Source organism: Cryptomeria japonica, chromosome 6 (assembly GCF_030272615.1).
Source record: "Cryptomeria japonica chromosome 6, Sugi_1.0, whole genome shotgun sequence".
NCBI lineage: Eukaryota > Viridiplantae > Streptophyta > Pinopsida > Cupressales > Cupressaceae > Cryptomeria > Cryptomeria japonica.
Window position 1 is genome coordinate 49283 of NC_081410.1, and position 14303 is coordinate 63585.

Sequence of the window (14303 nt, forward strand, 5' to 3'; positions counted from 1 at the left end):
CTAACTAAAGACAATCTTTGCAAACAAGGATTGATTGGGTCCACTTGTTGCCTTAATTGTCAATTTAATGATGAAACATTTCAACACCATTTTCTTGAATGCATTTACTCAAATCTATTGAGAAGAATGGCCCCAATGTGCCCTTGACTTGCATCGAGGATCCACATCCTTAGGTTTCGTAGGTTATTTCTTTGGTGCTAGATCCTTTTGTTGACATTGTTGTGGCTTTGGTGTTGATGTGCTTCCTTCTTCACCTAGGGTTAACTCACACCTTGCTCTAGTGTTGTGGATGTCAGTTGTGTCCCCCCTTTGGTGCTTGCATTTTTGGTTGGTGGAATTAGCTTTTATTTGGCAATTAGTTCTAGTGTTGATTGCCCTTTGAGGGAGAATTTTGGTCCTCTTCTTAATGCTAAATTATCTCTAGTGGTGGTTTGTGTTAAGAATGTGGTGGAAACTAAGGACTTCTACCAAGGTAGGGGTATAACTAAGGACTTCTACCGATGTAAGGGTACGATGTGTAGATTTTTCAATATTTGGCCTTTTCTTTTTGATCTTTACAAATGGTGCTAGATTTTTCGTTTGCCTCTTATGGTGAGTAAGATTGAGCTCTTTTCTTGTGGTAGAGGTTTTTTCATTGCTTCCTTTATCTCTTATGAGGACAAAAATTATGTTACATGCTATGGGCTTGTGGGGAGCACTCCCTCTCCACTAAGAATTGGTCAACCTCCTTGAACCATCTTATTAAGCCACTAAATGTGTGTTTGATGTGGGTTAGATTCCAAACTTCCATCTGCAGTTTTGGGAGGTTTCATATTTTGAGGCCACAAGCAACTCTATTGGCCATTTCTTGAAAGTTGATTCCACTTCATACATGGGGCATTCTACTTTTGTTTGTATCTTGGTGGATTTTGGCATTTGCGAGCCTCTTCACAACGATGTAGTTTTGATGGTTGGGGATAGGCCTTGAATTCAACCTCTTGATTAAGAGAGACTCCCCCTTCAATGTCATTGATGCTTCTCCATTGACCACCTAGCTATGGTTTGTCCTCTCTCACATAGTAAGGACTCTACTACATGGAAAGATGCAAAGGAAGATCACAAGACTTTTGCTTCTAGTGCGAATCTGATGTGTCCCTCAGCCCTTATTAAGGATCCCTTGCCTTGACCTCACAACTCAATCTATCTTTGGCTTGAGACTATCTCCAAGTTACTCATGATGGATGGCCTCCCTTCAACTCACCATTCTATGGCTCTCCTTGTGTGCTAATAAAATTTATATTAGGGAGTCCCCCCTGCCCCACCTTGTTCTAATAATTTAGATGTTAGTGTCTCCTAGACTATCGTAAGGAGGAAGACAGGTCCTCCCACATCATATCCCCAAACTCATGTTCAAGAGCTGGGCAAGAGGCCAACCCATTCATTCCCTTCTTCTTGTTTAACAACTTGGTTGCTATTGTTCCTTTGTATTGGTTGTGTTGTTTCTTTTCTATTTTTGGCCAATTTGAGCTTATTGCCTTGCCTTATGACAACTTTACATAGGTTGGGATCTACTTTGTCACTTTATTTATTCCTTTTCTTTCGTCTTTTTCTAAAGGGTTTGAGCCCTTTCAAAATCCTTCCTTACCTTCTTAAAAAATATATGAACATTGTCTATATTATTATGACAAAGCTACATTAATCTAATACTTGCCCTTATTGACTATATCACAATAATTTTGAGTTTATCGTACTAAGTTGTTGAGACATATGCCAAGAGTTTGATCTATTGTAGGACAATGGTAAAGATAAATATCCTTATTATCAATAAATTGGCTACTATATTGATGATGCAATACACTATGCTTGGTTTTGGCATGATAGATTGGGTTATTCACCATCTTGAGAGCACTTTGGTTATCACAAAAATCAATGTCGATGTTGTTTGAATAACTTGAAGATTGTTTAGTATCCAATCAAAATTGTATATCCTTCTAGCTTGAAATCAAGATATTTGATATAGAACGGTAAATTTGAGGAACCCATTGACATTTAAGAGGACACATTTTGCAACTTGCTAATGTTCATCTTAAGGCTAGGAAGACGAGAAAGCCTGCTGGCATATGTTCCTTTACCAACTCCAGGACAACCAAGAAAAATCCATTGCATACTTGTCGCTCTAGTCTCCCCTTTCATAAGCGAGTTATTCCATGAATCCTTATCCACCCCTACTATGCCCCATTGATTATGTGATTTTTGGGATGCCAAAGAAGAATAACATGCCCGAGAAAGCACTCTCATGAGGCCATTCATTTTTGCCATCACTGAGGATGAAGTGGCCAGCACACAGTTAAGTGGATCTACAATCACAAAGAAAATTAGCCAATATTTTTGAGATGCTTGCATTCTTGTTATACAAGAGCATTGTGTATCTTTTTTGTTATATGCAAAATCAGAATAAAACAAATAATAGCATGTGAGGAAGGCTTATGACAATAGGTCAATCTTACTATGATTGGTATAAGCTGAAAAATAGACTATTGCCCGTTTCTTTGCCAACTCAATCATGCTATCACTACTAATGCTTTGAGATTTCTGCAATTAGCATTTCAAATTATGTAACTGGATACAACTGTTGATTCCTTTCACTTCCCAATGTTTCAGGTCTACATGTGTTACCTATGAGCTCTTATGCTCTGAAAATTTAACATTATACAGGTGACACACAAAAGGTCTACTGAACTTCCGTAAGGTTTGTTTTTTTAACACATCAACAACATTTGCATTACAGTAAACAACAGAAACCTGAAGTTTATTTTTTTTTCAAATAGCATGTTTTGCAACTAAATATTTGAGGCGTATCAAAATCTGCATCTAGAAAAAATAACTAATGGAGCTGATAATAAAAATAGAAGATACAAAGTGTTTCTTTCATGTTGAGTTTCCTAAAATGCTAATCACTCTATAATTCAATGTATCCCTCAAGAAAACCTCATTCATCTATCCTCATGTCTATACTGCCTATAACGTGTCCCATTGCAGAAGCTTCAGTGCATTTGGACAGAAGTCTCACTCACCAATGCCTGTGTCAACCACTTTTTCAACTATCTTTTGCAGCACAAACAACCTTGTTGGTATCCTACCAATCTTTCTAGCTACTAATTTCCTTCAAATTCTTGGGAAAAACAAATGTTGTGCTTAATAAATGGAAATCATCCAAGTCTGTTTGTCTCAACCCCCAAAAAGTGGTTGTCAAATATAAAGAACGAACTAACTGACATTCAACAACTTCCAGTCCAGGCATGGAATATACTAGAACTGAAGTCAAACATACTCGAAGTTCTACTTGCTATCTGCCACAGATCTTTAAACCCAATGGAAATGATCATGCTTAAGATTATTGCTCAGGTTAAATCTTAATAGAGCATGTGATTGCAGCAGCCACCAATGTCATTTGCAAAACAGCCAATAACAAGTGATATTCCTTTTTGTCCTGGCAGCAGAGCTTCAGTCTCACCTACAAAGCACAGCATGGAATTTGAATTCGAACAATGCAGCTCTTAATGTTAACTCGCTTCAAACATGAAGTATGCCACAAAAGACTCTAAGAATTATAAAACAAAAGTGCAAAACAGTTAAACCATTCTTGTCAAAGGCCCAAATCCCCTTGCAGTTTGATCATGAATTTTCCCTAACTCCCTAGCTTGACATTCCTGGAAGTCGGCCTTGGGTTATTCCTCTAGAACTATAGGAGGTGAGCTTGACGTTCCTGGAAGTCAGCCTTGGGTTATTCCTCTAGAACTATAGGAGGTGAGCTTGAAGTCCCAATAGAATGGTGTTGTTGGGCCAAAGAAATTGGATCTTTGGTTGTAGCCTTTTATGAACTCCCATCAACTTGCACCAATAGAATGGCTCCATTGTGAAGGATGACGAACTTGGATCGTTGGTTGAACGCTATTATGAAGTCATCCCATCAACTTGCAACAACCAAATGGCATTGTTGCCAAGGATGATGAACTTGGATCTTTGGTTGCCAACATTTATGAAGTTGTCCATATAACTTGCACCAACAAAATAGCATTGTTTCAAGAATTAAGAACTTGGATCTTCAGTACTAGACTTTTATGAAGTTGTCCCACCAACTTGAACCAACAGAATTGCATCATTGTCAAGTAGATCTATTGGCAAAGCTTGATTGCACTGCCATACCTTGTCATCAATATGCACCACTAGAATGATGTTATGCTCAAAAATAATCTCAATAAAGAAGTATGGCTTGTAAACACAGAGGTAAATTTAAGTCAATTTTGAATCATTTGTTTTTGTTAGTAACTTTTTGTATGGGATAGTGGCTGCTCAAAATTAACACACCAAATTTACTCTGAAAATTATTTAAATTAACTTCCCTGAGTCTAAATACATTCTAAATTTATTTCCATAAAACTTCTTCCTTTGCTCACAAACTGAAAACCATGTCCAATATAAAGCTACTAACTCATAAAAATAACTGATAAAATGACAATCAAAACACTCCTAAATTTAGTCACCTACATGCAGTCTTTCTTCTCAGCGATTGAATCTAAAAAAACAACTAAAAAGTAGGCAAATTAATTAGCATATCATGCCACCAAAAATAGCTTCTTTAAGCTCCAAAAAATCCTACTCAAACTACTTATAAATTAAAAAAATAAATTTAGCTTTCTAAAACAAATCTTAGGCTGCTATAAAATTTACAACTAAAATAGAACTATTATTAGCTTCATCCATATTAGAATAATATCTTTCTCTTTGTGTTATTAATGGTTATTTAAGTTGTTTCTAATTTCGCCTCTAGTTAACGATTGTTTCTTTTAGAAACATCGTCTTGGTAACTCTATTTAAAGGAGCTTTGTCTCCTTGATTAATTGAACAACATCAATTCTTTGAAATCCATATGCTTTTGCATCTGTATTATGGTATCAGAGCAGAGAATTAAATTCTTTTTAAATTTCTTTGTTATTCTAAAAATTTTCGAAAAATTTTTTTTAGAAAAAATTTCAAAAGTGGTTTGCTTTTAGTTCGCGGATTTTTTTTGCCGCAAATCGCATAGCGTGTCTTTGCCCTCGATCCACGTCTATTCTCCACATGTTTTTGCTCGATCTGGTTCATTCACGATCGCCTAGGGTTTCTGCAATTTTCAACTGGGGTTTTGACCCTTCAGTTCAAGTGGAAATTTTATTCTGGTTGCAAATTCGTGGTGGGTTTTTCGAGACCTCGACTGGGTCATCGTCAGATTTTTTGGGGTGCATCATTTTCCGTGCCTCAATTTTTGAGCCGTTAGATCTGCATTCTAATTTTAGATTCTTGGTGGGTTTTTCAAGAACTTTTTTGGGTTGGTCTCATTTTTTCTGGGTGCCTCGTTTTCCGTACATTGAATTTTGTGCCAACGAATTTTCCTTGGAATTTGTGAATGTACTTGTTTCACATTGAACTTCGTACCTCGAGTTTTGTGCATTCAACATCTTCTCAGTACCTCATTTTTTGTTGCTTGAAAAGCGTGAAGATGGCTTATGGGCATCGATGTTTGTTTCGACTTTTAATATTTTTATACCTGAAAAAAATTCTAATAGGTTTTAATATTTTTTTCTCTTAAAAAAATCTGGGGGTTTTAATAATTTTGTCCTCAAAAATTATCTGTGGGCTTTTAAATATTTTTTGTTCTTGAAAAAAATAATGAGAGGGTTTATGATTTTTTCCTCAAAAATTGTACTTTGCTGCAGTTTGTTTTTAGTCACACCTGGAGTTGTTGTGCGAACATCTGCACTGGTCTCTTGTTTGCAATCTATTTTCGAGCATCTTGCTCATCTACAATAGTTTGGAAGGTTTGTCGATTTTTTCCTCAAAATCGTGACAGTTGTTCTTGGTGTGTCTCTAGGTACAGGGAGGAACAGTTCTCCAACATCAGGTTGAACGGTTGGTTTTGTTTTGGGTATCTCCAGAAGTTCTGCAGTTTCTGAGAGAGTCAGTGGCAGACTCATCTCAAGTGGCAGAGTTAGTGGCAGGCTCTTGTCTTCTATTGCAGCGTGTTCTAAGGAGAAGGGGGCAACCTTCTCTGTTATTTCTCTTGGTAGTTAGAACAATGACCATTAAGGGAGGGTATTAGAATAATATCCTTCTCTTTGTGTTATTGATGGTTATTTAAGTTGTTTCTAATTTCGCTTATAGTTAACGATTGTTTCTTTTAGAAAGATCGTTTTTGTAACTCTATTTAAAGGAGCTTTGTCTCCTTGATTAATTGAACAACATCAATTCTTTGAAATCCATATGCTTTTGCATCTGTATTAGTCCAAAACACCTAGAATTGTAGAATATATTGAGACATCTTCAACAATAATTATCTTTGTCTTCAACAACAGCTATCTATCATTTTCAAAAGCAACTGTCAGTTATCTTTGTTAGCAACAAAAATGTCTTCAACGACACCATCAATTCAACTTCAAAATTTCTCCTAACTTCATCGGCATTCTGCTGTTTCACATTAGAATTTCCTATAGTGTTGTCTCCAGTTGTTTGTTTGGGTATTAGCAGTGTGGTTTTACAGTTGTGATCTGTTCCTTGGTTTCGTGCGATTTGCCTTGTGTTGAAGTGTTTTTACTTGCACATGTTAAATGGCACTTAGAATATGACCCAATTTCTGTTTAGAAGTTTCATTTACACACTCTCGAAAAGTGTTGTGCAAAGTTGCTGCCCAAGAGACATAAGATTAACAAGGATGTATTTGTTGCTTGTTTCTATTAGAATAATATTAGATTATTTATCGTATAATGGTCATTTTATGTCTTTTAGGAATATTTAGTTTATTAGGTAGTTTCTATTTTTCTACGTCAGTTAAATAATTTAGAATGTTTCTCTTTTATCTTCAGTTGTCTTCTCTATATAAGGAGACTACGTGCATTCAGCATTCTTATTTCTTTGAATTCTCATGCATGTGTTTGTTGATTTATATTGGAGTAGTCAAATAATACTAGCGAAGAAATATCTTTTATGACACCAAATTAAATAGTTGACCTTTCATATTTGGTCGTAAATCTTGAAGTCTTCAATGTGAATACTTTTGGTGGAATTGTGCACAAAGTGAGGATTTTGGAATAAGGGAGTCGGGAGGTTTTGCTCACATGAAAGTTCTTGATATGAAGATTATAACTTTGTTAGAATACTAATTCCTTATATTCTTAATGGTCAATATTGTATTTATTATGTTTACAGTACCAGGTACTTAGAAGTAGGTAGCTTATTTAATAACTACAGTGTTTTTGTAATTCATATAAATGTAACTTTTCCTCAAATAAATGAATGAAGTTTTTACCAGTTCATTTTGCTGAACATGGTATCAGACCTTGGCGACTAAAAATTTGGTCTTCTAAAATTTCGAAAGGAATTTTTAAAGCTTTTGAAGATCATTTTTTTCTGCTCTAAAAATCACGAATTTTTTTTCTAAGGAAAATTCAAGGGTTTTTGTTTTCTGATTTTCGTGAGTCTTTCTCATGAAAAAACAAAACCCTTCTTTGCAAATTCGTGGTTTTTTTTTCTGAGGAAAAAACGAAGGTTTTTACCAGCATCGGCTCTTCAAAACCTGCGATTTTTTGATAGGATTTTCTATGCGAAGGGTTTGTGTTTTTCGCGCCTGTTTTTTTTTTCGCAATTTTCGCATCTAATTTTTTGGGTATCCTGTACAGGCCGTATTTTTTTTTTGGGTTCTTTTATTGCGCAAAAAAAGGTTTTTTCTACAGCTAGGGTTTTTTTATAAAAACATCATAAATCTGTCACCTGGGTTTTTTTAGATTTTTCATATCTAAATTGGGTTGCCTTCAGATTTTTCTGGGTGCATTGTTTTCCATGCCTTGGTTTTTGAGTCCGTGTATTTGACCCTTTAGGTCAAAAAATTATTCTAATTACAGATTCCTTGTGGGTTTTTTGAGAGCTCTTTTGGGTCGTCCGATTTTTCTTGGTTCTTTTTTTGTGCCTACGGCTTCTGCAACTTCGCCTAGGGTTTTGACCCTTTGTTTCAAGGCGAAATTTTTTTCGATCGGAGATTCTTGGTGGGTTTTTCGAAACCTCAACTAGGTTTTCATCAAACTTTTCTGGGTCTTCCCAAAAAAATTGCATCGAAAACCGTGCTAAGGTTTCAAAAAACCCTTTGTTTTCATCTGCTAGTTTTCGTGCATTCGAATTCATGCCTTCACCAGTTCGACCTCAGGGTACATGATGGCATCTCTGACAACTATAATGCTCAAAAGCAGCCAGAAATTCAACGGTCGCAACTACAACACTAGGAAGCAGCATATGCTGACCATTTTTTAGTATCGATGTCTTGATGCAGTTCTTTGGGCACGTCTCAATGTCCAACTATTGCCGGAAAAGATCAGGACAAATGGAATGAGCGCAACCACGAAGCAATCATGCTCATCAAACTCTCTGTCCCAAACGAGTAGCTACCTCAGGTACCGTCCAACAAAACAACGAAGGAGATATGGGATCATTTGAAGAGTCTCCATGAAACCTCTGACAAGAGCAGAGCATTCTTTCTGAAGAACATGCTCTTTTCGATTATGATGGACGAAAGGACACCTCTGCAGGATCACTTCACCAAGATCAAGGACATTCGTGATCAACTTGAGGCGATTGGTCGACGATGGAGGAAGAGGACATGGTCGACATCACACTGAAGAGTTTGCCCAAATCTTATGAGAATTTCATTAAAACACTAATTTCACTTCTATTGACGTCGATTTGAAGTTTTCCGATCTTTGTAACAAGCTTTTACAGCAAGATCGGTGGCGCCGGTAGTTTGGAAGCAGTACCAGTTCCACCTCCACCGAGCAAGCGTTCTCTGCCAAATATTCTGCTAAGAACAAAGGGAAGGCTCAACCTTCTCAACCAAAAAGTTTTGGTTCTTCTTAGGATGGCAAGAAGAAAAACGTTCAATGCAGTTATTGTCATAAGTTTGGTCACATGAAGGCCGAGTGTCGAATTCAATTGACTTCTGAACAAAAGAAGCATGGAGGGTCTCAACAGAAAGCAAATGTCGTCGAACACTCTGAGCAGAAAGAATTTGCTTTCTATGCTTTTATGGCCAAGAGAACAATAGATCCAGTCCACTCTTCTGCCCAATTTATTGATTCAGGAGCTTCACGATACTTTACTCATCGTCGGGATTGGTTCACCAAATTTGAACCATTCTTGGATTCAATAATCTTCGGAGGAGAAGAGTACACAGTTGTTGGTAAGGGCACTATCCAGATTCACTCAAGAGGTAGAAATTTAATTTTTCTTGATATAATCTCCTCTCCATCAGTCAAATCATGAGGCATTCTCCTCAATTAGATGTTGTCTTCAGTTCATTCATCTACAACATTGTTGATAGGGAGACTCGTACTACAATCGCTATGGGACTTGAGGATCATGGTTTGTATAGACTTGCTGATTCTAGCGATTCTCAGGAGCACGCTCTGGTTGTGCTAGGAGTACTGATGGAAATATTGTCATTGATGTCAAAGATGCAAGAAGACAAATTGGTCATGTGAAAGGTGATGATTTATATGAATTGGATAGCTGTGATTTATATAAGGAAGACGTCTACATGAAATCATTGAAGGATTAGAATTGAAGATGAACTCCATATAGAAGATGTGGGTATGCAGTGATCATATGCAGCAATGACATATAATAGAGGACAAAGAATAAAGAACTATGACAGCAGCTACCTGAAATGGCAGTGATCATGATTGGAAACTACACAGCAATTAGTTTGATTACCAATTTATCTGAATCAGTGATTAAATCAGATTTAAAAGCCACAAAAGGAATTATCAGAGGGAAAGCATACATCTATCAGCAAATAATCCAATGAAAATAGTGTGTTGTGTGTTGCGGTTATTATTCTGAAAAGAAAACTACAAGTTATATGAATAAGAAGTAGAGTATGTAGAGTTAATAAGTCTAAATTTATTTTCAGACTATGATGTGTGGAGAATAATAATTCTGAAATTATTTTTAGATTGTGAGAGAATGAGAGTGCTGAGCTAAGAAATGAATGAGGAGTGTCTGGGGTATATAATTCTGGAATTAATCAGACAGAAAGAAGTGTATATGAGTTATTTGGTGTAAGAATAGAATAAAAGAGATATCAGATCTGCACTTTTAGATCTATACAGAAAAGTAAATAATGAATTATTTATGAGAGAAAGGAAAGAAATATGAAGTATGATTCAGATTCACAATGAGGAATAAATGCAGCCTATGTTTAATGAATAAATGCAGATATATATAATGAAGACCATATGTGGTGTGTAAGAACAGATTTTTGTCTGTCTGATTTACGATCAGACCTGTAGCAGACTTGAAGACAGATTCGAGAGTAGGTTGTATGCATAAAATCCATGAAAAGCAATCTTCATAAGAATGATGACTGTCTGAGCAGACTACGGACAGATTTGTGATGGGTTTGTAAACTGATTTGTATCACAGATTTATGAGGAAAGTGTGGTTAGTAATGTTCATCATAGCAGTTTGAAGAAAGAAATTAAGTATCCATCATCAGTTGAGATAACAACATTGTTAAGGTGGAAAATCAGATTTATGTGAGGTGGGTTGGTGCTCACAGAATTCTGAAGTGGGAGTTGGTGCTTCCAGTGGGTTGGTGCTCACAAAATTCAGAAGTGGGAGTTGGTGCTTCCAGTGGGTTGGTGCTCACAAAATTCAGATTTGGGAGTTGGTGCTTCTAGCGGGTTGATGCTCACAAAAGCAGATTTGGGAGTTGGTGCTTCCAGTGGGTTGGTGCTCACAAATAGAGTTAGGGGTTGGCACCTCTAGTAGGTTGGTGCCTATAAATATTGTAAAAGAAGTATTTAAAAGCATTGATTTACTGTGGTTTTCTCCCGTAAGGGTTTCCACGTATATATCTTGTGTTTTATTTGTGTTTATAATAGTTAGATTACATGTGAATGTTGATCAGCAATGAATATGTTTATAAGATAAGTTATATACATGTAATTGAAGTTGAAAAAGTTTAAGTTGGTAAAATTTGTTGTTATACTGAAATGGCTCGTTCTATGATAGAGCATCGCAATGTTCCTAAGAAATACTGGACTGAAGCAGTTTACAATGCAGTCTATCTCCTGAATCAGTCACCTACACATGCAGTCAAGAAGATGACTCCTGAAAAAGCCTGGTCAGGATGCAAGCCTAAAGTGGGCCATTTGAAAGTCTTCGGTTCTACAGCTCATGTATGGATTCCAAACGCCAAACATGCTAAGCTGGATTCAAAAAGCCAAATACTTATGTTTAATGGTTACGGCGACAACCACAAGGCCTACAGGTTGATTGATGTGGAGACAGATCGTCTCATCTTCAGTCGTGATGTTGTGGTTGATGAGCCTACTAGTCCATTCATGCCTTCTACTACGCCTGGTCTTGCGACTCAGTCTGTGAAGACTTCTAATGTTGGTGTTCGTCTTCCTCTTGGTTCCCATGATGGGAGGGTTTCAGAGCATTCTGACTTTGAAGATGAGGAGTCTATGGTGCAGGAGCACCTAGAGCCTAGTTATCATGTCAATTAGGTGTTTGAGTCTTTGTAGTTAGGGGTCATGTCATTTTGATTCAATAAGGTCTATTGAGACCATTTGCAATGTCATTTCATGTTTTTAGATGGGTATGTCAAATTTGGAGTCATAATTTGCAAGTTTGTAAAAAAGTTGTCAATGTTATCGTCGGGATAGTTAACACAATAAAGTGTCACTGTTGTAAAAAGTTGTCAAAGTTGTCATTGGGATAGTTAACCCGATAAAGTGTCATCGAGATAGTTTCCTCTATCGGGATTGGAAAATACAGTTTAGCCGACTATTGATGGCTATGCCGATAGACATCCAAATGCCTTGTTCAGTATAGCTATACCAAAAAGGGACATCGGGGTAAGTTTACTCTATCGGAATTGCATAAAACGGTTACTCCGCCTGTATTAGTTATTCCGATGGGTGATCAAGACCTCAGTTTGGGATTGTTATTCCAACATTGGTGTCTAACATTAATTTGACATTTCGGGATTGTTATTCAGATGTCAGTACCTACATTTGATTTTTCAAAATTAGGGAGTCAAACAATCATGCAGCCTAAAGGTTTGTTGTGACCACGGGAAAGTGCAGAATTTGGTATAATTGTATAAGCCAACAGTTGGAAACAGATGATACGATGTGAGTTTTGAAAATTTGAATTTCTAAAATCTGATTTGAAATCATTGGCAAATAATTGGAAGCTCATTTTTCTACAATTACTCTATTTTCTGCACGTGAATGGTGTTGTATGGATTCTAATTGATTGGACAATCATATGTATGGATAGAGCATTGAATTACCTTCCATTTGCCAGTGATTTGAGTTTCTAATTCGTTATGAGGAAGAAGTTATAGCAGTTTTCACATGGTGACCTAGTTAGCTAGGGTAACTAGGGTTTTAACAACGATTCGACCAAAACTCCCACCCTATCTTGTATCAAGTGGTATCAGAGCTTAGGTTCTGATTGGGAGTTTTATGTGTGTGAAGTTTGAGTGGAAATAGTGATTGCATAGAAGGAGAAGGGCAAGATGCCTCCCAAGGGAAGTGCAGTCCTCACAAAAGAGGTGAGGTCAGTCAAGGAGAGCCAAGAAGGTATGTTGGTCAAGATAGCAGCACTAGAAGCAGCTTTGAGGAGAACTGTGGTTGATAATGTGGATAGTGACTCGGAGGAAGAAGAAGTAGGTGAGGGGGGGAATGAAGCTCCCCAAAATGTACCCCAAGAAGAACAGTTGGGGCCAGAAGAGAAAAAGTTTCTGACAGTGCTCAAGGTTGTCAAAGGAGACCATTCTGACATGAAATTGAACTTGTCAATGTATGGTGGCAAGATGGATAATGAGGAGGTACTAGATTGGATAGATGCCCTGGATAACTACTTTGATTTCAAGGAGGTCCCGGAGGACCAAAAGGTGAAGCTGGCCAAGACTAAGTTGAAGGGGTCAGCACTGACTTGGTGGAATTACACTCAGTCAGAGAGGTTGAGAAGAGGAAAACCCAAGATTAACACTTGGGACAGGATGGTAGCAAAAGTGAAGGCCCAATTTCTACCGTGTGATTATGAGGTCCAAATTTTTAAGAGGTTGTAGCACTTAAAGCAAAAAGAAATGGATGTGATGACATATACAGAGGAGTTTCATGAATTGAGCTTGAGGGCAAGGCACCGTGAAGATGAAGTGGAGAAAATAGCAAGGTACATGAAAGGGTTGAGACATAGCATACAAGACGAATTGAGTCTAACTACCCCTAGGAGGTAGAAGAATGTTTTCAGTTGGCCACAAGAGCAGAAGAGAAGGTCAAGAGGAGGCAAGAGCAGAAGGCCAAAGGTAGAGGAAAGAACAACTGGTAAATTAAATACAGAAAATAATGTGCATGACAATGCATACCAGACACGGCAGTCAAATATAACTTTATTTGCACATGCAATTATTACAGAGAAGAAGACTAGAGATGGTCGGCCAAGGATTACAAAAGATCCGACTATACCATACTACCTTCCTTGTGGTACACAATATATTTAAAGAACTCGACGGTTGCCAAGAGGTACACAACCGTCAACCAATCGACACCTAACTACCTGAGAGTGACAACTCAATAAAAATAATTAATACTTCGGTAGATAACAAATATTATCAAACATAATAATATGTGTTTTATGCCAACTACATTATCCCCCCCAAAAGAAAAATTCGTCTTTCAGACAACAAGTAAACATCAAGTAATATCTGGAAAGACTAATGACAAGAATGTAGGCCAAGACTTGTATTGGACAACCACAACATGTACTGTACCTGCAAAGTCAAAAGGGGGTTTGGAGGCAACACCCCCAACAAGGTCAAGGGGCAGCGCCCCTTGCTCGTGTTGTACCTGCAATGCCCTTCCTGAGTTTTGTCCGCCAGATGGAATTTCCATCCCGCCATGGGGCTCTGTAGCACTAGACGGAAGTTCAACTCTGCCAGGACCACCAAATGGTAGTTCCATTTTGCCAGCTCCGCTAGGACCGCTAGATGGCAATTCCATTCCGCCGACTCCGCCAAGACCGCCGGATGGCAATTCCATTCCGCCAACTCTGTCACGACCGCCAGATGGCAGGTCAACTCCGCCATGTCCGCCAGGCCTATCTGCCAACTCCGCCAGGACTGCCAGATGGCAGGTCCACTCCGCCATGTCCACCAAGACCGCAAACTTCGTCATGTCTAATAGGCGATGATAGCTCTAGAATGTTCTCCACCCGAACACCCAATG

General features: G+C 37.7%; 1 long non-coding RNA gene across 1 annotated transcript in view; it reads right to left on the reverse strand.

Moving 5' to 3' along the window:
* Nucleotides 1-1860: 1860 nt before the first annotated feature.
* LOC131856023 (uncharacterized) overlaps nt 1861-14303 on the reverse strand; it is a 51420-nt gene continuing 38977 nt past the window's right edge. The window contains exon 3 of the long non-coding RNA XR_009358131.1: nt 1861-2336. This is a non-coding gene — a long non-coding RNA (uncharacterized LOC131856023). The remainder of the gene's footprint in view (nt 2337-14303) is intronic.